At 44.2% G+C, this 25,605-nt stretch overlaps 1 long non-coding RNA gene across 2 annotated transcripts; it reads left to right on the forward strand.

Annotated features, from left to right (window-relative positions):
* Window positions 1-1,889: 1,889 nt before the first annotated feature.
* Window positions 1,890-20,353, forward strand: LOC129148516 (uncharacterized). Of its 2 annotated transcripts, none has more exons than XR_008555486.1 (3): window positions 1,890-2,156; window positions 2,343-2,492; window positions 20,201-20,353. It is a non-coding gene; the product is annotated as an uncharacterized LOC129148516 (long non-coding RNA). The 2 variants fall into 2 exon arrangements; XR_008555485.1 differs by having other exon boundaries at window positions 2,424-2,492.
* The last annotated feature ends 5,252 nt before the right edge of the window (window positions 20,354-25,605 follow it).

The following is a 25,605-nucleotide window of genomic DNA, read 5'->3' on the forward strand; positions in this document are numbered from 1 at the left end:
GGCCTGATCAGGGCCGGGCTGGCTGGGGAAAGGGGCCATGGGTAATTTGCTGATGGACCCTACCCCTGATTGGGGTTGGGGTGCTGATTGAGGGTGGGGCAGGCCTGGGCAAGGGCTGTGGGTTGTGGGCAGGCAGGCCCCGCCCTGATTGGGGTGGGTTGGGGGGGGGCAGATCTGGGATGGGGCCAGATGGGATAGGGCTTGCAGGAGATTGGATGGCCAGCCAGAGTCAAGTGTCCTCCCACCTGGGTGCACCTCAAAATTGCAGGAGACCAAGACCCAGCTGGCCCAACCCCCATTAAGCACTGTAGTGCAGGGGGTATGGCCTCAGGTCCCCCAGCCCCAGCACTGAGGTGTGGGACTTGGCATCATGTCCCCTGGCCAGGCCCCATGTCATACGGCCCCCGTGCCTGTGTGGAGGGCGCAGCCTCAGGTCCTCCCACTTGGCCTCAGGTCCCAGGGTCCCAGTGATGATGCGGGGAGCACAGCCTCAGGTCACTCAGCCCTGGCGCCTGGGAGGGGTGTGTGGCCTCAGGTTCCCCAGCCCTGTCTCATGTCTCCTGACACCAGCACCGAGGAGGGGGGCACTGCCTTAAGTCCCCCGGGTTCCGCACTGGGGTGGCGAGTGCATCCTCAAGTAGTCCAGCCCGACCTCATGTCCCTGAGCCCTGGCTCTGGGGCGTGGGGCATGGCCTCAGGTCCCTGGGCCCAGGGCCAGGGACGAGTGTCATGGCCTCAGATCCCCTGGCTCAGCCTCAGGTCCCCCTACACCGCGTGAGGGCATGAGGGTGTGAGGGCAGGAGGGTGCAGGGCACTAGGGTGCGACAACCAGTTGCATAGTAGCTCTTTATTATATAGGATTGCTGACTCTTACAGATTTTCCCAATTTCTGTCATCCTCCTCTACCCTTTTCTCCGTCTACCCTGCCTCCCCTGCTCCTAGTCTCTCACCACATTATTGTCTCTGTCCATGGCCTATGCATATATGTATATACTTTGTTTAAAATAGTTTTGTTCATTTTTAGATTGTGGAAGGGAGAGAAAGAGAAAAAAACATCAATGATAAGAGAGAATTGCTGATTAGTTGCCTCATGCATGACTCGACCCCCACACTGGGAATAGAGCCTGCAACCCAAGTCTGTGCCCTGACCAGGAAAAGAACCAGAATCATATGACCTCATCATTTGTGGAATATAATAAATAGCATAAATTGGTGAACAAAAATAAATTCAGAGACATAGAAGCATTGAACAGATTGTCAAACTTCAGAGGGAAGTCAGGGAAGGGAAGGGTTAAGGGATCAACCAAAGGACTTATATGCATTCATATAAGCATAATCAATGGACACAGACACTATGGGGGACAAGGGCATGTGCTGAGTCTTGGGGGTGGCTAGGCAGATCTCAAAGGGGGAAAGAGGTGTTATATGTAATACTATATGTAATGCTTTAAACAATAAATAATTAAAAAATAAAAATAAAATTAAAAGAACCATGACTTCCTGGTTCATAGGTCGAGGCTCAACCACTGAGCTACATCAGCTGGAATACATTATTTTAAAATTTACAAAAATACATATATATTTTATTGTTGATAGTATTATCCATGTCTCCCATTTCCCCCTCTGTGTATATGCTTTGGTGGATCTCTTGCATTCCTCCCCACCTCCTTCCCCTTGGAGATCTGTTAGTCTGCTCCAGTTAGCCAGGCCTCTGGTTCCATATAGTCCAACCCCAGACTTCACTCTCTCTGCCACCTAGTCATAGTATTGGCCTGGGCGGTTGAGAAAACTACATTACCCAGAAGGCACTGCACTCATGTGGGCGGAGCTAAATGGCATTTTGGTGCCAATGCATCCGGTTAGGGCGGGACTTCCGCCTTCCTCTTCCCAGTGGACTTTAAACTTTTTTGCTGTTAGTTCACAGAGTCACAGGCTTCAGGGCACTGGACTGAGTAGAATGAGGCCTGGGAGGCAGCTGCCTGCTGTGCAGGGTGTGTCTGAGGCTCCTTGAGCCCCAACAGATCGAAATTGGCGTCTCCGTGCCTCCTGGATCCTCTCTGCTCACAGCGTTCCTGCAGCCTGACCCCACTGAACCCTCCAGTCTTGGGGAGCAGTGCCTCTCAGGTCCTGCCGCCCAGGTCCCAGCGTTCAGAATGGTAAGTCCCTCGTGGGTGACAAATGGTTTTGGTGGGGAAGAGGGTGGAAGGCTGCAGTGCCACCTTGTAATGACGTGATGGTGCGACTGAGCAGGGAGGATTGGGAAACCTGGGCCTGTTGTGGGTGTAAAGGCAACAAAGAGATGAGGTGTGGTTTTGCACAAGGAGTTTTACTTTCATTCTCAGAACGCTGGGGCCATAGATGGTTGTGAAAAAAAGAGGGACATTTTCTGAGGTAGGGTTCTAACTTTTCCTACCATTGCTCAGAGGAAGAACAGACTAGAAGACAGAGGACAACAGCTGTGGACAAGAAGGGGAAGTCCTCGAAATGACAAGGTAACTGGCAAGAGTGAGCACTGAGGATTGAGCCCTGAGATAATACAGGCATCTGAAGGGCACCTGCCTCTGGGCTGGGCCAGGGTACTGAGCAGCCTGAGCCCATAGAACCTGGTGGTTTCCAGGCTCTTAACAGACTATTTTCTTTTCTCAAATTCCTGCAAATGCAGAATCAATTAGGTGTATGGATTTTTGGAGCTTATTTGAAGGCCTCAAACACTTGTGGCCTCTGAGATAGTGATGCGCTGGGACTGTCAGCCACTCTTGTAGCCCCCTTGGACCTGGGTACCTTGAACAGACACTAATCCCAGAATCCTAAGGTCATCACTAGGTCTTCATGTTGTGCACCTTGTTTTCGGCCACCAGTGTAATAAGTGAGAGTTCTTCCAGGACATAGGTTCTAGAATGTGCAAAGGCTTGAAGTAAACAGTGAGCTGAATTAGTAACCTGCAGGTATGTTTTTTAAAGTACATATATATTTTTATTGATTTTATATGTACAAATGAAGTGAGAAAGAGAGAGAGATGGAGAAACTGGGATGAGCAAGAAACAAGGGCCAGTTGCCTCCTGCACAACACCTACAGTGGATCCAGCTCACAACCCAAGCATGTGACTTTACCAGTGAATGGGTCTATGCTCAACCAAATGAGACACATCAGCCTGGACTGTAGATCACTTTAATACAGGGAATCATGGTCAGGTTGGTAATGGTAGTAGTATCTTAGAAGGGACAGTGTGAGCCTGAGGTCTGGCTTTCTTGCTGGGGCCACTGTTGGTTGGAGGTGGGTATCACAACACAGCATAGGGACAGAGGTTGTTATGTAGAGTGTGGAGAGAGAGAATGGTTTTTCAGTGGCCAAGGTCGGAAACTAATTAAAACAAGGTGAGACTAGGGCTGGTACATACCAACTTTTTGAAACTCTCATCAGGATTTTGTTGTGATCCTTGGTGTATCCTGGCTGTGGGAAGTTGCAGTCATTCTTGTGGATTATCTATGAGGCTTGAGTGGTCATCTGTGAGACTCACTGGGCATGATGCAGAGGGCCATTGGGGCTAGGACTTCAGTGAAGGTTAAGTGAGAGATGTTGGCTGTGACTAGTGAAGGGACATCAAGTGCAACATCACAGGAGGTGGCCTATGGATGTCTGAGATCTGATTATTGTTCTTAATAGTTGAGGTTCAAAGAAAAAAAGGTCATTGATAGAGGCCTACATAGCAGGACTCAAGGCTGCCTCTATGAGTGTGGACTATCAGAGTCTGAGCAGTACTTGATCCTTATTCAATTTGGCAACCATCCTCTGGACCATACATGATGAGTAATAAGTAAAATCCAGCAGATGAGTATGGGGGCTGGGGCTATGGAAGTGCAAGTTTGAGAGAGTTGTGGTAGAAAGAATGATGTGTACTTGGAGAGCAAATCTGAATTCTTGCCATAGGACCATGACATTGACATAAGAGTGAACGAAGGAAGAGTCTATTTCTGGTGGTGCCTGGATGTAACAATAAGGTGAATTTTAGGTAATTGCCTGTAAAGAGTGACATTTAACTAAACACCTGACTTTTGTTGTTGGGAGGAAACACTGGTTGATGGGAATGAGATAGCATACATAGTACACATTAGAAAAGTACATTTCATTGTTTGCCAGTGTTACCAGGATTGTAAATCTCCACTGGCATGGGTAAGGAAGAAGGGTAAGGGAGAAATAGATTATGGAGGTGGTGAACTATAATTTTGGAAAAGAAGGTGATTAGGAAATAAATTACCCACACCATGGCAAATTTGCATTACCTTTGAAGTTGTGCCTCTGGGAATGAAGCTGTGTGAGATAAGTGTTTTTCAAAGAACTATGTGCAGCAGATTGTGAAAAGTGATGGCCTCAGCACCTTGGGGATGGGGTCAAGAAGGTAAATTTTTATATTTATCTTTTCCATGTTTTTGGTGTCTTAGAGGAACAACTGGAGGGTCTACAGGCTATTTCCTGAGAAGAACAGTATCAGATCACTCACACTCTCTTTATGGCCAACATCCCCCTCTAACCTATGTTTTTGACACGCACTCCATTGATAAGAGGCACTGTTGTGTACATGGGGCGTCCAGAGCTCAGGTATCTTCTATCTACTCAACTTAATTTTCTAACAACAGAGGGATACCTAGGTTTTTATTTGGATCTGCTTTTTTAAACCTTTACTTAGGTATATGTATCACTGGCAAACAATGAAATGTACTTTTCTAATGTGTACTACTTGGTGAGTTTGAACAAACAGATAATGCTCTGAAATGTTCACAGGTGAAATAAGCTCTGTTACACATATCCATGGTGAGGCAAAAGTAGGCTTACAGTTGTGAGTATGCAAAATACAGTTTATTCTCTGTTCTTAAATAACTATATTATATATATGTATATAATATATATATAAATATATATATATATTTAAATTTAATAAATCTTTATTATTCAGATTATTATAATTGTTCCTCTTTTTCCCCCCATAGTTCTCCTTCACCAGGTTCCTACCCCACCCTCTGCCCTTACCCTCCCCACTGTCCTCATCCATAAGTGTACGCTTTTTGTTCAGTCTCTTCCCGCACCCCCACTCCCCTTTCCCCCCGAGAATTGTCATTCTACTCCCTTTCTATGCCCCTGATTCTATTATATTCACCAGTTATTACTGTTCATCAGATTTTTTATTCCCTTGGTTTTTAGATTCACTTGTTGATAGATACGTATTTGTTGTTCATAATTTTTATATTTATCTTTTTCTTCTTCCTCTTCTTAAATAATACTTTCAGCATTTCATATAATTCTGGTTTGGCGGTGATGAACTCCTTTAGCTTTTTCTTATCTGTGAAGCTCTTTATCTGACCTTCAATTCTGAATAATATCTTTGTTGGGTAGAGTAATCTTGGTTGTAGTTTCTTGCTGTTCATCACTTTGAATATTTCTTGCCACTCCTGTGTGGCCTGCATAGTTTCTGTTGAGAAATCAGCTGACAATCGTATGGGTGCTCCCTTGTAGGTAACTAACTGTTTTTCTCTTGCTGCTTTTAATATTCTCTCTTTGTCTTTTGCTCTTGGCATTTTAATTATGATGTGTCTTGTGGTCCTCTTTGGATTCCTTTTGTTTGGGGTTCTATGTGCTTCCTGGACTTTCAGCAGGTGGGGAAAGTTTTCTGTCACTATTTTTTTCAAATAGGTTTTCAGTATCTTGCTCTCTCTCTTTTATGAGTCTGGTACCCAAAGTCTCACCTGGAACTGGATTTCAGTACAGTGGGAGGTTTTTGTTCCCTTCCAAAGGAGAGAGCTAGCCACTGGGAGGGCTTCTGTGTTGAGCATGGATGGGGCAGAGTCTCAGGGTGGAGCACTCAGCCTTGGTTTCCCATCAGCCCTGCCCTAAGAGGGCCCTGTGTCTCAGTGTCCCGTGGCAATTGCTGCACACACCTCTGAGAGAAGTCTGCTCTCGAGTTTCGCCCATTGCCAGACAGTCCAGTTTCTCCCCGAATGAGTCTGGTACCCAAAGACTCACCCAGAGCTGGATTGCAGTGCAGTTGGGAGGTTTTGTTTTCCTTCCAAACGAGAAAGCTAGCCGCGTATTCAGCTGCCTGCCCTTTCCACGAGCACAGGTCTCCGTACCTCCACAGCTCCTCTGAGTCTCAGTGTTCTTTTCTCTTTCCTTCTAGTTGTAGAATTTCCACTCTGGACGATGTCCGCTCTGTCTTCCAGTTGGAGTTTTAAAATTGTTGTGCGAGGCAGCAGTACAGGTGTTTACCTTATGCCGCCATCTTGGTTTCTCCTATATTACATATTTTAAATGTTGTTTTTATTAACTTTTAGAGAGGAAGGGAGGAGGACAGAAACATCAATCTTTCGGCTCCTGTAAGCCCACTACAGGGGATCCAGGAATGTATGTGCCCTGACCTGAAATTGAACCAGTGACATTTTAGTGAATGGAAAGATGGTCAATTAACTGAACCACCCTGGATATGGTCGCATTTATACTTGTATTATCATTTATTAATTATTTTCAATACCAACAACTCTAAATCTACTTTTGCCACACCCTGTATTTACCTCATGCCCTTTTATTTTAATGTATTTTTTATTGATTTCAGATATGAAGGGAGAGGGATAGAGAGATAGAATCAATGATGAGAGAGAATCATTGATTGGTTTCCTCCTGAATCCTATTTAGATCTATTGTCCCCACTGCGGATCGAGCCCACAACCTTGGTATGTGCCCTTGACTGGAATTGAACCTGGGACCTTTCCATCCGCAGGCCAACAATCTATCCACTGAGCCAAACCAGCTAGGGTCCTCCTACACTTTTATACTCTTTTCTGCTTCCCAAACCCTCCATGCTTTACTGTTATAACTTCTTTTGAAATAGATTAATTCATATTTTTATTATTTGTAGGCATTATAAGGTGTATAATCTTTAAGAAACACTGGCATCCTTCATGCTACACAGTTATTTTGAGATTTACCAATGATATTTATGTAAATAGTTAATTTTTTGTTTCTAAGAAATATTGTATTATTTAGATAATCCCCTTATGATTTGATCTGTATATGCTTTTGTTTATTTTCACGTTTGGGGTTTTATAAATAAAACTGTTGGCAGTATTGTGCTGTTTTTTTCTACATATACAGTTTTTTTGTATTTTTAAACTTCTTTATTGATTAAGATATTACATATTTGTCCTCATCCCCCAATTACCTTCCCAAACACCACCCACGCATGCCATCACCCACCCTGTTGTCTGTGACCACTGGTTAAGCTTATATGCATGCATACAAGTCCTTTGATTGATCTCTCCCTCTTACCCCCACCATCCCTTACCTTCCCTCTGAGGTTTGGCAGTCTGATCGATGCTTCCCTGTCACTGGATCTGTTTTTGTTCATCAGTTTATGTTGTTCCTTATTTCCCATAGGTGAGTGAGATCATTTGATATCTATCTTTCTCTGACTGGCTTATTTCACTTAGCATAATGCTTTCCAGTTCCATCCATGTTGTTGCAAATGGTAGGAATCCCTTCTTTTTTAGTGTAGCATAGTATTCCATTGTGTAGATATACCACAGTTTTTTTAATCCACTCATCTGCTGATAGGCACTTAGGCTGTTTCCAGATCTTAGCTATGGTAAATTGTGCTGCTGTGAACATAGGGGTGCATATATTTTTTTTTTATTGATGTTTCTAGCTTCTTGGATATATTCCTAGAAGTGAGATGGATCACTGGGTCAAATGGGAGTTCCATTTTTAGTTTTTTGAGGAAACTCCATACTGTTCTCCACAGTGGCTGTACCAATCAACAGTTCACCAGTGTTCCTTTTTTCTCCACATCCTCTCCAGCAACTGTCATTTGTTGATGATAGCCATTCTAACAGGTGTGAGATGGTACCACATTGTCATTTTGATTTGCATCTCTCGGATAATTAGTGACTTTGAGCATGTTTTCATATGTTTCTTAGTCTCCCTTCTGTATTTTTTTTAAGTTTCTATTTAGGTCCTTGCCCATTTTTTGATTGGGTTATCTTCCTTCTGTTAAGCTGTATGAGTTCCCTGTAAATGTTGGAGATTAAACTCTTATCAGTGATAACATTAGCAAATGTTCTCCCATGTAGTGGGCTTTCTTGTTGTTTTGTTGATGGTTTCTTTTGCTGTGCAAAAAAGCTTTTTATTTTGATGTAGTCTCATTTGTTTATTTTCTCTTTATAGTCCTTTGCCTAAAGAGCAGTATCAGTAAAGAAGTTCCTTCGACATATGTCTGAGATTACTTTGCCTGTGGATTCCTCTAGTATTTTTATGGTTTCCTGTCTTATGTATAAGTCCTTTATCCATTTTGAGTTTATTTTTATGTATGGTGTAAGTTGGTGGTGTAGTTTCATTTTTTTCTATGTATCTGTCCAATTTTCACAACACCATTTATTGAAGAGACTATCTTGACTCCATTGTCTGTTCATGCCTCCTTTGTCGAATATTAATTGGGCATAGTGGTTTGAGTCTATTTCTGGGTTCTCTATTCTATTCCATTGATCTATATGTTTGTTCTTGTGCCAGTACCAGGCTGTTTTGAGAACAGTTGCTTCGTAATACAGCTTGAATTCTGTTATTGAGATCCCACCTACTTTGTTCGTATTTCTCAGGATTGCGGCAACTATTCGAGTTTTTTTGTTTTGTTTGTTTTTTGTTTTATTCCTGATGAATTTTTAGAAAGTTCGTTCTAGGTCTGTGAAATGTGTCATTGATATTTTAATGGGGATTGCATTGAATCTATAGATTGTTTTGGGTAGTGTGGACATTATAATGATGTTGATTCTACGAATCCATGAACACGGTATGTTCTTCCATTTGTTTATGTCTTCCTCTATCTCTTTTTAGTTTCCTGTAGTTTTTTGCATATAGGCCTTTTACCTCCTTAGTTAAGTTTATTCCTAGGTATCTTAATTTTTTCGTGCGATGGCAAATAGGATTGCTTTTTTAGTCTCTCTTTCTATAAGTTCACTATTGGTGTATAGAAAGGCCATAGGTTTCTTGGCGTTAATTTTGTATCCTGCTACCCTACTGAATTCATTTATTAAGTCTAATAATTTTTTTATGGAATCTTTAGGGTTTTCTATGTACATTATCATGTCATCTGCGAATAAGGACAGTTTTACTTCTTCTTTTCCGATTTGGATGCCTTTTATTTCTTCTTCTTGTCTGATAGCAATGGCTAGTACTTCCAGTACTAGGTTTAACAGGAGTGGTAAGAATGGGCATCCCTGTCTTGTTCCTGTTCTTATGGGAAATGGTTTTAGTGTTTGCCAATGATAGTGATGTTAGCTGTGGGTTTTTCATATATGGCTTTTATGATGTTGAGGTATGATCCTTCTATTCCCACCTTGCTGAGAGTTTTTATCAAAAATGGGTCTTGGATTTTGTCAAATGCATTTTCTTTGTCAATTGATACGACCATGTGATTTTTCTCCCTCAATTTGTTTATGTGATGTATCACGTTTATTGATTTGCAGATATTGTACCATCCTTGCATGCCTGAGATAAATCCTGCTGGGTCAAGGTGTATGATCTTTCTGATTTACTGCTGGATATGATTTGCTAGAATTTTGTTGAGGATTTTGGCATCTATGTTCATGAGTGATATTGGCCTGTAATTCTCTTTTATTGTTTTGTCTTTATCTGGTTTTGGTATTAGGGTGCTGCTGGCTTCATATAATGAGCTTGGAAGTGTTCCTTCCTCTTGAAATTTTTGGAACAGTCTGAGGAGGTAAGGTTTTTGTTCTTCCTTGAATGTTTGGTATAACTCTCCTGTTAAGCCGTCTGGCCCTGGGCTTTTGTTTGCTGGAAACTTTTTGATGACTGCTTCCATTTCTTCCCTAGTTATCGACCTATTGGGATTTTTAGATTCTTCCTGATTGAGTTTTGGAAGGTTATATTTTTCTAGGAATATGTTCATTTCCTCAAGGTTGTCTAGTTTGTTAGTATAGAGTTGTTCATAGTACTTTTAAACAATCCTTTGTATTTCTGTGGGGCCTGTTGTTATTTGAAATCTATCATTTCTGATTTTGTTTATTTGAGTCCTCTCTTTGCTTCTTGGTGAGCCTGGCTAGAGGTTCATCAATCTTGTTTATCCTTTCAAAGAACCAGCTCTTGGTTTCATTGATCTTTTGTATTTTTTTGGTCTCTATGTCATTTATTTCTGCTCCAATCTTTATTATCCTCTTCCTTCTGCTCACTCTGGGATTTTCTTGTTGCTCTCTTTCTAATTCTTTGAGTTGTAGAGTTAGATGATTTACTACCATTTTTTTCTTGTTTTTTGAGGTAAGCCCGTTGAGCTATAATCTTCCCTCACAGGGCTGCTTTCTTTGTGTTCCATAGGTTTTTAATTGTTGTGTTTTTATTGTCATTAGTTTCCAGGATGTTTTTTATTTCTTCTTTGATCTCATTGGTAACCCAATCAATATTTAATAACATATTTTTCAGCTTTCAAGAGTTTGAGTGTTTTGGATTGTTTTTATTGTACTTTATTTCTAATATTATGCCATTGTGGTCTGAGAAGATGCTTGGTATGATTTAATTCTTCTTGAATTTGGGGAGACTTTGTTGTGACCCAATATGTAGTCTATTTTTGAAAATGTCCCTTGTGTACTTAAGAAGAATGTATATTCCATGAGTTTGGGGTGAAATGTTCTGAAGATATCACTTAAGTCCATTTGATCTAGTGAGTCATTTAGGATTGCTGTATCTTTGCTGATTTTTTGTCTAGAGCAGTAATCGGCAAACTCATTAATCAACAGAGCCAAATATCAACAGTACAACAATTGAAATTTCTTTTGATAGCCAAATTTTTAAAATATAAACTTCTTCTAATGCCACTTATTCAAAATAGACTCACCCAGGCCATGGTATTTTGTGGAAGATCCACACTCAAGGGGCCAAAGAGCTGCATGTGGCTTGCGAGCTGCAGTTTGCCGACCACTGTTCTACAGGATTTCTCCAGTGAAGTCAGTGGTGTATTAAAGTCCCCTACAATGTTGTATTATTGTTGATCTCTCCCTTGTTATCTTCCAGGAGTATTTTTTAAAGGTATTTGGTTGGATCTGCATTGGGAGTATATATGTTTACCAGGGTTATATGCTCTTGTTGTATGGATCCCTTTAGCATTATGAAGTGGCCTTCCTTATCTCTTGTTATGGCCTTCACTTTGAGGTCTATTTTGTCTCATATAAGTATTGCTACTCCAGGTTTTTCTTTTTCATTTCCATTTGCCCTGAAGATATTTTTCCATCCCTTCATTTTCAGTCTGTGTGAGTCCCTTGTTTTGAGGTGGTCTCTCGTAGACAGCATATATATGGGTCATGTTTTTTTTATCCATTCAGCCACTCGAAGTCTTTTTATTGGAGCATTTAGTCCATTTACGTTTAAAGTTATTATTGAAAGGTTCTTGTTTGAAGCCATTTTTATTTTTTTGAGCCCGTATTCCTTCTTACCTTTTTATTTCTTCTTTTTACAGCATTTCCTTTAGCATTTCTTGCATTGCTGGCTTGGTAGTGATATACTCCCTTAACCTTTTTTTGTCTGCGAAGCTCCTGATATCCCCTTCTATTTTGATTGATAGTCTTGCTGGATAGAGTATTCTTGGATTCAGACCCTTGCTTTGCATCACTTTGTATATCTCCTTCCATTCCCTTCTAGCTTGATGTGTTTCTGCTGAGAAATTATTTGATAATCTCATGGGGGATCCTTTGTAGGTATCTTTCTGTCTCTCTCTTGCAGCCTTTAAGATTCTCTCTTTGTGATTAACATTTGCCATTGTAATTATGGTGTGTCTTGGTGTGTGTCTTTTGGGATTGACCTTTCTTGGGACTCTCTATACTTGTGTAACTTTTTTCTTCCCCAGATCAGGGAAGTTTTCTGTCATTATTTCTTCAAATAAAAATTCTAATCCTTGTTGCTCATCTTGTCCTTCTGGCAGCCCTATTATATGTATGTTATTTTGTTTTGCATTGTCCAAAGATCCCTTAGGTTTTCCTGCTTTTTAATTTTTTTCTTTAGTTGCTGTTCAGATTGGGCTTGTTTTTGTACTTTATCTTCTAATTCACTAATTCAGTCTTCTGCTTCTTCCAGTCTACTGTTGAAGCCTTCCATGGTGTTTTTGATTGTAGCTATATTGTTTTTCATATTTTCTTGATTTTTGCATAGGTTGTTGATTTTCTCGTCCATCAGATGTATGAACTGTATGACCATTACTCTACACTCTTTTTCTGTCATGTTGCATGCTTTCGTTTCACTTATTTCCTTTCTTGGTATTCCTCCTTCACTTTCCTCTGGGGATTGTTTCGTTGTCTCCCCATTCTGACTATCACCAGAGGGTTCAAATGTCAAGTTGCGGGGGCCTGGGCCATGTGCAGTGGGGGTTTTGCACCCCCAAGTGCGCTGAAGATCTCTGACACCACAACATGCAGCTGCTATGGGATGGTGGGAGTCACGCTCGCCCTGGGTCAGAGTCAAAGGCGCTTAGTGTGGCCTCATGTGTGCACCTAGAATCTGGGGCCCTGCCTTCATCACGTTGAAACAGAGAACCTACTGAGGTGTGCAAAAAATCAAAGTCCCCTAGTTCGTGTCAGGAGTAAGATGCTCCCTGTGTCCGCACTGTGAATCAGATCTGTGCACATGAATCGAGTATAAGAGTCTCTGTTGTTTGGTGCTACCTCGCACCAAAAAACAGGGTCCCTGTGTGCGCATGCGCCAAGAATTGGAGTTGCTTGCTCTTAGTGTGAATGTACTGGGAATCAGGGATCCCAGGTGCATGCAATGAGAAACAGAGTCTAGTCACTGGTGCTCATTGCTGCCTTTTGCATGGAGATTTAGGGTCCCCGATCTGCTTGGGAGACCATGTTGCACAGTTGCACTGTGTTGGCAGGATGTCCACTCTTGCCCTGTGGAAAACAGCCTCTGTGTGCACTTGCCCTGAATCAAAGTTGGGTGGCACTGCCGCTCAGTGTGGGTGTGGGGTCTGGTCCCATGGGTGTGTACTGTGGGAAACAAATTCCCCGTGTCCATGCACCCAGGCTGAAATTCAGTGCTGCCCCCTTATGTGTGCACAGATCTGGTCTTGGGGAACAAACTCCCCAAGTTCTCATGTTCAGGTTCAAATTTAGCGCATTCTCCCTGCTTGGGTGCAGGGTCTGGTCTTGGGAAACAAACTCCCAGGGTTCGCACCCCCAGGCTCAAATTCAGCGCAGTCTCCCTCCAAGGGTGCGGGATTTGGTCACAGAAAACAATTTCCCCAAGGTTGCATACCTCTGCTCAAATTCAGCCCATCCTCCCTGCCTGGGTGAGGGAAACAAACTTTCTTGGTTTGCATGTCTCGGTTCAAATTCAGTGCAGCCTCTCTGCTAGGGAGCAGGGTCTGGTCATGAGAAACAAACTCCCTGGGTTTGCACCCCCAGGCACAAATTCAGCACTGTCTCCCTGCGTGGGTGCAGGATCTGGTCGCTGAAAACACTCTCCCCAAGGTCACACACCTATTCTCAAATTCAGCACAGCATCCCTGTCTGGGCACGGAGCCTAGTTGCGGGAAATAAATTCCCCTAGTTTGCACATCCAGGCTCAAATTCAGCACTGTCTTCCCTGCCCTGCATGGTACGGGGATCTGGTTGCAGCAAGCAGTCTCCCTGCTTTGGCGAGGAGCCTGCTCTCAGGAAACAAACTTCCTGTGTCCAACACCAAGACTTAAAGTCAGGTAGAGCTGCCCCTGCTGTGTGTGTGCAGAAAGCCCTATTATTAGTCTGGGGTCTGGCAGTTCCTATCCACTGCTGTGGGGGTGATGGTGGAGGGGTGTTGGCTTTGTGACTCACAGAAATCTGCAGCTTTGTGACTCACAGAAATCTGGAGTCTTGGTGTCTGCAGCTGTGGTCGCAGTTCTCCTACCAAAGTGGCTGTATGGTCCTGGTTTGCTACCAAGACTAGAATGGGTGGTGGCAAGGCTAGGATCCTAGTCTCAAGCAGTTCTGGTTTTCAAGATGGTGCGGTTTCTGTGCCGCCAATGTTCTCCCCGCCAGGTACATGTTTTACAAATTGATTCTATTAGCTTAGGTAAAAGAAGACAGGCATCACCTGAGTTCAAATGATTAGACAACTGTTTTAGAGGATAAATCTATATTTAATGCTATGTTCTTCAAAATTAATACCTTAATTATTTTTGGCTTTTTTAATGTTCAGCCAAGGATATGTTTATTGATTTTTGAGAAAGAGGAAGAGAGAGAGAGAGAGAGAGAGAGAGAGAGAGAGAGAGAGAGAGAGAGAGAGGAAACAATGATGTGAGAGGAACATGGATCACTTGCTCTGACTAGGGATCAAATTCACAATCTTTTTAGGGGGTAGGGTGTTATGAGATGATGCTCCAACCAGCTGAGCCACCTGGCCAGGAAACACTTTAATTGTTAATGTTTCCTCCAAACAGTGTATTAATAGGACTCAGCAATTGAAAGTTTCTGTTGCATGTGTGGGTATTGGTTGTATATGTGAATTTGCTGCTACTTTATGTGTGCCTGATTGTATCTGTGTGTGTTTTTATTCTCTTTGTGTCACTATTCTGTCTCCATGTATATCTCTTCTTGTGTGTGCCTGTGTGTGTCCACTGTGTGTGTTGGTGTGCCTTGTGACATTGTCTTGGTGGCCCGGTGTGTTTTTATCTGTGTGTTTGTGTGTGTTTCCCTCAAAGCGATGTCCGAGTCTGTAGTCTGAGTCTGTGTGAGCCTGGGCACAAGCTCTGCACCTGAGAGCCTGTCTTTGCCTGTGGGTATTCTATACCTGTGTGTTTCTCTGCTTATGGTGTCTGTATGTTCCCTGTGAGATTGTGTATGTGTGCACCCCAACAACAGGCAAATGCATAGGCAATCTCCAAAGGGTTGATTTAGTGGATAATATGTTCATCTTCCTTGCTTCCCAGGCTGAGCACCTTTCTCACCTGAATTTCCAAGCCAATTTTACCCCTTTGGGTCCAATGTCAGGCTTATGGATGGATGAAATGAAGGCTCATAGAACCCCAGGCTGAACAAAGGTGGGGAATTGGGGAAGACTGATGGCAGAAAGAAGGTATAGAATATGGAGGTGCTGTTTTGGAAGTACTCTAAGCCTTGGGGATGATCGGGGAGATCTTGGATCCTTGGAAAGGAATCAGTGGATGGGTGTATATGGGGGGAAGAATTCTAGGTCCCTGATTCCCCCCTAGGAATGAATAACTGGATACCTCTGGAGAGGCATAGGGGAGTTTAGTGGTCCTCCTGGTTCCTGATGAGCAGGTCAATCCCTTGCCCATGTGTAAGCTAGGATGACACTGAATAGGGAATGTGCCTGGGGCTGCTCAGAACATCAGTTTCTGACATCTGGGCTCTCATAATTTACTAGGTGAGCTTGGACACCCAGGAACATTGGGATGAGGAGGGAAAATTAGGCCTTGTGTTCTCTCCAATGGGGATGGAGAGAACTATGGAGCGGCCACATTTAGCACAAGTTCAGGCACGGAATGAATGGATACCTAGTATCAACATTGGTGTTAATGTCACCATTTTGAGAGTTAGCTCCACCTGAGGGAGCACTCACCAGGCCAATGCAAAAGATAGAGACTTGGAGGTAGAGTAGTGACTGATGTTGATTTCAAAGAACATGGATACTGTAATGTTTCAAGTCCTGTATCCTTCCCAATCAACATTCTTAACATGTGGGTCTTCAGCAATAATGGGGGAAGCGAGACAGGCAGGAATTTATCAAAGGTCACGCTCAGAAATGGGTTCTGAGTTTGCTGCCAATGATATCTAACCAGTCTCCTTTTATTGAAGTTCACTCCCTGGAATCTTTTTTTTTTTTTTTTTGCTGTCATAGAAAATAATGAGTTAAGCAGAAATTTTATTTCCAAGCTCTTCAAAAATTATTACAAACACAAATAAAATATTCATTTTAAAGTGTCTCAAATTAAATCAAAGTACACCATTAAGGAATAACACTTATGACATTAAAGATCCATTTAGCTTGTAAGATTTTTCACATTGCTTTGCTTTTAATCACTTGTAATATTCTGTAAGTCACATTTTAAACATATTTGAAAGCTATGAGATAATGTAGATATTTTTTTTTAAGTTTTACCACAACTATGAAGTAGAGGAACTTAAGAAGACAAAGATCAGATCGCTGGCATACACAAAATGGGGAGATCTAATACACAACACATTAATCTTTCCAAACAAGTTTGCTAACAGCTTCCATATTTATTGTTAAAAATAAAAGTCTTCTCACAAAAATCAAGACATCACTTAATTAATAAAGTCTGATCTTTCCCTCAATTTTACACTGTTTTGCCTTCATTTTGAAATTATAAATTCATGAGAAAAGGACATATTTTGTTATGGTGTAAAAATCTTAAGAACAAAAAATTACAAATATTCAGTCCTACCTAATAAAAGAGTAATATGAAAATTAACCATCACTCCATGACAAAAATGGCGGCACCCATAGACACCAGATGGCGGCGCCCAGTCCTCTCAGGCTTGCCGGAGTCCCCCAGTCCCAGGGAAGGCTGCCGCTGAAAGCAGGCAGCGAGCGGCCCAGCTTGTTGGCCTGGGAGACGGCTGTGCCCCCTGGCGCGATCCTCTCCAGCCCTGGCCTGGTCCGTGGGCCTGCTAGGCATCCTCGTACTGCTGTCCGCCGAGGCCCGGGCCGTGGGCTTGGGAGGCGCCCACGCATGGCCGGAGCAATCCGCTGCCCGCTCCGATCCCAGAATGACTGGTGCAATCCACTGTTCGCCACAGCCCAAGCTGAGGGCATTTGAGGCGCTTGCGCATGGCCAGTGTGATCAGCTGCCGGCCCAACCCCAGAATGGCCGACACGATCCACTGTTCTCCGCGGCCCAGGCCAAGGGCATTCAAGGCGCCTGTGCACGGCTGGCATGACCCGCTGCCCGCCCTGGCCGGGCCGTGGGCCTGGGAGGCGCCCACGCATGGCCGGCGCAATCTGCTGCCCGCCCCAACCTCCACATGACCGGCGTGATCCACTGTCCGCCCCAGTCCCGGCTGAGGGCATTCGAGACGCCCCGCACAGCCAGCGCGATCCGCTGCCCACCCTGTCTGGGCCGTGTGCCTGGGAGGTGCCCGCGCATGGCTGGTGCAATCCACTGCCCGCCTCAACCCCCCCAAGGCCCAGCGCAATCCGCTGCCTACCCCGGCACGGGCTGTGGACCTGCGAGGCACCCCGCACAGCCAGCATGATCTGCTGTCCGCCACGGCCCAGGCCAAGGGCATTCGGGCCGATGCGATCTGCTGCCCGCCCTGGCCCCCTGCAAGGCCTGTGCAATCTGCTGCCTGACCCAGCTTGGGCCGTGGGCCTGCGAGGCACAAGCAATCCTCTCCCAGCCCCAGCCTGTGCCGTGGGCCTGCGAGGCACCCATGCAAGGCCGGTGCCATCTGCTGCCCATCCCTGCCTGGGCTGTGGGCCTGTGAGACACCCGGGCTGCCTATACACCACAACCCCCCGACCCCAGCGATCAGCTCCCATCTGCAGCTGGGGGGTGTAGGCCTGGGAGGCAGGTGCTCCCCCCAGAGCTATTCCCTCCCAGAGGCAGCCTGGGGTGTCAGGCTGCACCCCCATGGAGTGATCCCCCCACACACTATAGTCTTGGAACTTCCCTTGATGCCAGTCGAGTGATTGGAGATGGACAATGATATCTGGGTGATGCTGCCCAGCAAACCTCTTCCATTGGGTAAAACTTCTGACCAGGTTAGGGAGGTAAATGGGTTTTGTTGAAAATCTAGAAACTGCAATGGAAATGTCTGAGATAGGGTTTCACATTGGAAGTAACCTCACTTCACATCAGAGAATTCACACTGGAGAAAAGCCTTATAAGTGTAGTGAATGTGGGAGGTCCTTTGGACATAAGTCTGATGTCAATAGACACCAGCAAATTCACACTGGAAAAAAGGCATATAAGTGTACAGACTGTGAGAAGTCCTTCAGTCAGAATTATAAACTCATTTAACATCAGAGAATTCACACTGCAGAAAAGCCTTATAAGTGTAATGAATGTGGGAAGTCCTTCAGATATAAGTCTTATTTCAATAGACACCAGCGAGTTCACACTGGAGAAAAGCCATATGAGTGTACAGATTGTGGGAAGCCCTCCAGTGATAGTTCTAACCTCACTCCACATCAGAGAATTCACACTGGAGAAAAGCCTTATAAGTGTTGTGAATGTGAGAATTCCTTCGGACGTTAGTCTGATGTCCATAGACACCAGCGAGTTCACACTGGAGAAAAGCCACATGAGTGTACAGATTGTGGGAAGTCTTTCAGTAAGACTTCCAACCTCATTCAACATCAGAGAATTCACACTGCAGAAAAGCCTTATAAGTGTAATGAATGTGGGAAGTCCTTCGGAATAAGTCTGATGCCAATAAACACCAGCAAGTTCACACTGGAGAAAAGCCACATGAGTGTACAGATTGTGGGAAGCCCTTCAGTGAGAGTTCTAACCTCACTCCACATCAGAGAATTCACACTGGAGAAAAGCCTTATAAGTGTAGTGAATGTGGGAGGTCCTTCGGACATAAGTCTGATGTCAATAGATACCAGCGAGTTCACACTGGAGAAAAGGCATATGAGTGTAGTACAGACTGTGAGAAGTCCTTCAGTCAGAATTATAAACTCATTCAACATCAGAGAATTCACACTGCAGAAAAGCCTTATAAGTGTAATGAATGTGGAAAGTCCTTCAGATATAAGTCTTATTTCTATAGACACCAGCGAGTTCACACTGGAGAAAAGCCATATGAATGTACAGATTGTGGGAATCCCTTCAGTGAGAGTTCTAACCTCACTCCACATCAGAGAATTCACACTGGAGAAAAGCCTTGTAAGTGTAGTGAATGTGAGAGTTCCTTTGGACGTTAGTCTGATGTCCATAGACACCAGCGAGTTAACACTGGAGAAAAGTCATCTGAGTGTACAGATTGTGGGAAGTCCTTGAGTGAGAATTCTAAACTCATTCAACATCAGAGAATTCACACTGGAGAAAAGCCTTATAAGTGTAATGAATGTGGGAAGTCCTTTGGAAGTAAGTCTGATGCCAATAAACACCAGCGAGTTCACACTGGAGAAAAGCCACATGAGTGTACAGATTGTGGGAATCCCTTCAGTGAGAGTTCTAACCTCACTCCACATCAGAGAATTCACACTGGAGAAAAGCCTTGTAAGTGTAGTGAATGTGAGAGTTCCTTTGGACGTTAGTCTGATGTCCATAGACACCAGCGAGTTAACACTGGAGAAAAGTCATCTGAGTGTACAGATTGTGGGAAGTCCTTGAGTGAGAATTCTAAACTCATTCAACATCAGAGAATTCACACTGGAGAAAAGCCTTATAAGTGTCGTGAATGTGAGAAGTCCTTCAGAAGTATGTGTAATGTTATTAAATATTAATGAGTTCACACTGGTTAAAAGCCTTATGAGTGTACAGATTGTGGGAAATCATTTACCATAAATTGTAGCCTTATAAGACACCTGAGACTTCGCAGTGGAGATAGGCCTTAAATGTGAGGGAATATTTCATTTTTCTTACCCAGAATAACAACACTGAAGGAGAATCTGATACACTTTTATCTTAATACTAGAGGCCCGATGCCCAAAAATTTGTGCACTGCTGGAGGTCCCTCAGCCAGGCCTGCCCACTCTCACATTCCAGGAGCCCTCAGGGCATGTTCCACTGCTGCCTTAGAACACTGGAGAAAAGCCTTATAAGTGTAATGAATGTGGGAAGTCCTTCGGAGTGGGCCTAAGCCACAGTCAGGCCTCCCTCTGCAGGAGGCAACCAGCCTTATCAGGGGAAGGTACCGCTCACATCACCCCACTGCTGCTGCCCCTGCCTGCCGCTACCTGAGCCCTGGGCCTCGCAGCCGCTGTGGTTTTGTCGGATAGATGTCCGCTCTAATTGGCATATTATCCTTTTATTAGTATATATTTTTGCATCAAAAGTGACCTATTTCTAATTTAAATATAATGAACATGGATTTCTGATTAAGAATAAATCTCTAGTAAAAATAGAAGTTTCTTAACTATCTTTACATTTGTTGGATAAAGAGCACACCTGATTTTTCTGTAGTGTAGTCAACACCCAAACTTCCTGAAAAATACCTCATAATGTTTCTCTTCTACATTTTACAGGCAGTCCTCGGGCTACGTCAGACTCAACGTACGTTGTCATTTTTGTGGTTACGTCGCTATCGCCCATTTATTTATAAAAAGAAAAGTTCTGTCATTTCAATGTATGTACATATGTGCTTTATGTTTTTTATTATTCATTTACCACAAATAAAGATCAGGAATTGTTATCTTTCTTTTAAACTTTTTTTACTGTTTCACGTCATTACTGCTGTGTCTGTGCTCCATGTGAGTGACGTAGGTGCTTATGTAGGTGGGTTCTGACTTACAGTGAAAATCGTGTTAAATCATGCTGTAGGAACAGATCTCCGATGTAACCCGAGGACCTAAGGTATTATGAAAGTAAGCGTATCCATAATATCTGACAACCATGGGTGTTGAAAAGTGGAAAGTGTCAGAGAGAGAGAGACAGAAACATCAATGATGAAAGAGAACCATTGATCAGTTGCCTACTGCACACCCCCCACCAGGGATGGAGCCCACAACCCGGGCATGTGCCCTGACTAGGAATCAATCCGTGACTTCCTGGTTCTTAGATCGATGCTCAACCACTGAGCCACACCAGCCGGGCTACCTTCATCTTCTTGATGGCTGCATTGTACTCCACGGTGTGGACACACCATGGCTTCCTCAGCCACTCCTACAAGGAAATTCAGGCTGTTTCAGGCTTCTTTGCTGTAATAAACAACTAGAGGCCCATGCACGAACTTTGTGCATGGGGTAGGGGGGTGAATGTCCCTCAGCCAGCCTGCACACTCTCCAATCTGGGACACCTTGAGGGATGTCCGACTGCCCATTTAGGCCCGATCCCAATGGGCAGTCGGACATCCCTCTCACAATCCAGGACTGCTGGCTCCCAACTGCTCACCTGCCTGCCTTCCTGATTACCCCTAACCGCTTCTGCCTGTCAGCCTGATCACACAGTAATCACGCCCCTGCCAGCCTGATTGATGCCTAACTGCTCCCCTGCCAGCCTGTTTGCCCCTAACTGCCTTGCCCTGCAGTCCTGGTCACCCGTAACTGACCTCCCGTGCAGGCCTGGGTCCCCCCCAGCTGCCCTTCCCTGCAGGCCTGGTTGCCCCCAACTTCACTCCTCTGCCAGCCTCTTTACCCCTAATTGCCTGCCCCTGCAGGCTTGATTGCCCCCAACTGCTCTCCCTTGCAGGCATGGTCCCTCCCAACTGCCCTTCCCTGCTGGCCATCTTGTGGTGGCCATCTTGTGTCCACATGGGGGCAGGATCTTTGACCACATGGGGGCAGCCATCATGTGTGCTGGAGTGATGGTCAATCTGCATGTTACTATTTTATTAGATAGGATAGAGGCCTGGTGCATGGGTAGGGGCCAGCTGTTTTGCCCTGCAGGGTGTCCCAAATCAGGGTGGGGGTTTCCTTGGGGCGTGGAGTGTCCTTGGTTAGGGGCCTGTGGTGGTTTGCAGGCCAGCCACGCCCCCTGGCGACCCAATCGGAGGGCCTGGTATCTGGGATTTATTTATCTTCTACAATTGAAACTTGGTAGCCTGGAGCGGACCCAAGCCTTCTGCTCGCTCTGTGGCAGCAGCCGTTTCTGTTGGGACTTATATACCTTCTATAATTGAAACTTTGTAGCCTTAAGTGGAGGCCTAAGCTTGCCAGAGCTGCAGAAGCTTGGCTTCTTCCATTGCCAGAGACAACCCTAGCCTCTTGCTCTTCCAGCTCCCTGGCTGCTGTCATTTCTGTTTGGATTTACCGTATTTTCCGGCATATAAGATGACTGGGCGTATAGAAGATTTTCCTGGGTTAAAAAGTCGTCTTATACGCCAGAAAATATGGTATTTCTCTTCTATCATTGAAACTTTGTAGCTTTGAGTGGAGGCCTAGGCCGGCAAGGGCAAGTGGAAAACTTGGCTTCCTCCATTGCTGGGAAAACCCAAGCCTCCCTCCTGGTCTCTGTGGCTGAAGCCATCTTGGTTGGGTTAATTTGCATATTTGCTCCTGATTGGCTGGTGGGCATGGCTTGTGGGTGTAGTGGATGTATGGTTAATTTGCATGTTACTCTTTTATTAGATAGGATGATCCCTTTTTATCAGGATATACCCTCCTAGATTCCTCGTAGGTTTCAGGTACAAGTGTGGCTTTCAGGAGCTGCCTACACTGGCTATCCTGTACAGGTCTACGATGTGATTTATATCACTGTGAAGGTTTATGGCTGAAGTGATTTCTCCTCTGCCACCTGGCTCACATGAACAGTGTGAATCAGTCACAAACCCTGCATGCTCTCCTGTGCTTGAATAAATTCTCAATACTCTGAACACACCCTAGGAAGTTTGGCACAGTGATTAAGTGTTGGCCTGCAGGCAGAAGGGTCCTGGGTTTGATTCCAGTTAAGGGAACATGCTGGGGTTGTAGGCTTGATCCCCAGTTGGGTGCATGCAGGAGGCAGCTGATCAATGATTGCCTCTCATCATTGGTGTTCCTATCTCTACCTCTCCCTCTCTAAAATAAATAATAAAAATCTTTTTTATAAAGGAGCAACTGGCGAAATTTTAAGTTAACAGCTTTGTAAATAAGTAAATGCATAAATAAGTACTCTGAACCCCTGGCAGGGTCTTCATTCCTTCCTCTCTGACTAGGGAATGGGCCTGACTCAGGGTTTGTCCAGTATACTCATCTACAGCAAAGAAGTAGTCCTCTTAAGGTGGTTCTCACATTATTCTGTGACGATTGGCTTATGTTCTAGTTCACCAATGTGAACCCCACTGGCTCTGGTTTATGACATTTCAGTAAAGGTGTTTTTTTTTTTTTTCTGTTGTACCTTTAATTGTCTTGATTCTATTTACTGTATGCCACGATTTGAAAGCACTGTTGTGATCTGTCAACATGTAAATGTGAACAGATATTGTGGGGACGTCAAACCTTCGGTGCTTCTGAAGCGAGAGCATGATGGCAGAAAATCACTCTTTGTCCAAAACCTGCTTATTTTTGCATTGCTGCCTAAGGCTTTGAAAGAAAGACAGCATGACTTTGTAGTTTTAATTTACATCCCGGTACCTTGGTTGTTGGTGAGGTTATTGGTCACCCAGAAGAGGAGGATTTTACTGTCCTTCTGTTCACAGTAGGAATTATATTCTGTTTATGGTATGTGTTACACACCTATCAACAATGTTTAGGGGAACTCCTCCCCACTGACTGAAAAGGAGCCATGTGCCATGAATTTTGAAATTTCATTGTCTTGTGACACTTGTTTTAAGACTCTGAGGTTGAACTACTATTGAGACAGAAACACTATATTCATAGTGATGGGAAAAACTGCAGTAAATTAGATAGAAAATGTCTCTTTTGAACATAAATCCAAAAACATTCCTGGGCCTATGGGTTGTGTCCTTTGTTTAGAGACATTCTCAGCACCTCCAAAACTTTTCCTGTAGCTGAAGTTATTGGCAGAGAAAATAATTTAATTGTTTTGAGGATTCCCCTGGTTTCTATAAGGTGTTCCCCTCAAGGTCATTTCTCAATATGTAAGAATGCTGGAGGAAGGATAATCCTGTAATCAGTCCTAAGATGTGTCGTTTGTAACCAGTCAGCATTCCTGTTGATTCCCATGGCAGTAGTCTTCCCTGCTTGCCACTATTTGTTGCCATTGAGGCAAAGCTGTTCCTCTCAGGAAATGAGCACTGACATGCAAGAAAGTGCTCTTTTCTAATGTGTGTTATTTTATCAGCCTTGACCTAGAAATATAGCTTTGAAACCACCACACGTGAAATCTGACACTGTATTCAAGGAGTGGCAAAAGTAGACTTTAATTTGTGAGTACACAAACCACACCGCTTATGCTTTTATAAAATACTACAGGCCCAGTGCATGATTAAATCATGCACATGTAGGGTACCCTAGGCCTAACCTGCCATCCAGGCCATATCCACTGCCCCCCAAAGCCTAGCATGCTCCGCGGACACTGCTAGCAGCCTGCTCCCTGCTTTTGTTGACAGGGGATCCGCTGGTGCTGGAGCGGACACACAGCTCCCCGCTTTCAATCGCGGGGGAGCTGGGTGCCTGCCACGCCGGAGGCTTCTGAAAGGCCTGGTGCTGGAGCGGACAGGCACCCAACTCCCCCGCTTTTGATGGTTGCAGCGGGGCACGGGCTCGCTGCCCCAGAGGCCCCTTCTTTGCCGCAGCATAGCCATGGCTCAGCGTCCCGACGGCCCAATCGGCCACCCCAGCCACCCCGAGTTCCACCCCTCTGTGCCTCCTGGCCAATCATGGTTATAGCGAAGATTCGGTCAATTTGCATATTTGTCTATTATTAGGTAGGATTATTAAAAATAACTTTATTTTTCCCTGACTGGTTTGGCTCAGTGAATAGAGCGTCAGCCTGCAGAATGAAGGGTCCCATGTTCGATTCTGGTTAAGCGCATGTACCTTGGTTGTGGGTACATCCCCAGCAGGGGGTGTGCAGGAGGCAGCTGATTGATGTTTCTCTCTCATTAATGTTTTTGACACTCTGTCCCTCTCCCTTTCTCTCTGTAAAAAATCAATAAAAATATATTTTTAAAAACTTTATTTATTTATTTCTAGGAAAAAGGGAGGGGAGGTGGAGAGTGAGAGATAAACATACATGAGCTCCCCCTGCACCACACTTACTGGTGACCCAGGAAGAACTGTGCACTGACCTGGAATTGAACCAGGACGTTTCAGTGCACTGGATGACACCCATTCTGCTGAGGTGCCCGGTGAAAGAAGAGTTTATTCTGCTATTTTTACGTATTATTTTTCATACCAACAACTCTACTCCTACGTTTCCTACACTCTACATTTTCTTCCTGGACTTTTATAATCTCTCTTTCTGACTCTCAGTTTTCCATGCAATCAGTCATTTTCCATCCTTTACATTAGATTAGTTCATATATTTCATAATTTTATAGGCACTATAAGGTGTGTACTTTTTAACAAATACTGGTTTCCTTACTGCTATAGATATTTTGAGATCCAATACAAATGCTTATGTGAATATTGAATTTGTTTTATTGCTGAGTAGTATTGTATTCTATGGATAACAACTTTATTTATTTATTGATCTGTCTATAAAATTGTTTACTTCCAGGTTTCGGGTATTATGAATAAATCTGTACCCAGGCCAGGCACCGCGCCTGCTCATCCCTGCCCCGCTGCGCCTGCAGCTGCAGCTACAGCTGCTACGTAGGATGTTGCTATGGAGGCAGTAGAGGCTGGCACTGCTGCAGCTGGACTCGCCAGCTGTGAGCCTGGCATCTGGAGCTCCTCAGTCAGTCAGCTGAGTGATGATCCTGTTGTGGGCACTCACTGACCACCAGGGGGCAGTTTCTGTGTTGAGCATCTGCCCCCTGGTGGTCAGTGCACATCATAGGAAATGGTCAAAAGGTAATTCAGTTGTTTGGTCCCTTAGGAATATATAT

The sequence above is a fragment of the Eptesicus fuscus genome, unplaced genomic scaffold (assembly GCF_027574615.1).
Source record: "Eptesicus fuscus isolate TK198812 unplaced genomic scaffold, DD_ASM_mEF_20220401 scaffold_74, whole genome shotgun sequence".
Taxonomy (NCBI): domain Eukaryota; kingdom Metazoa; phylum Chordata; class Mammalia; order Chiroptera; family Vespertilionidae; genus Eptesicus; species Eptesicus fuscus.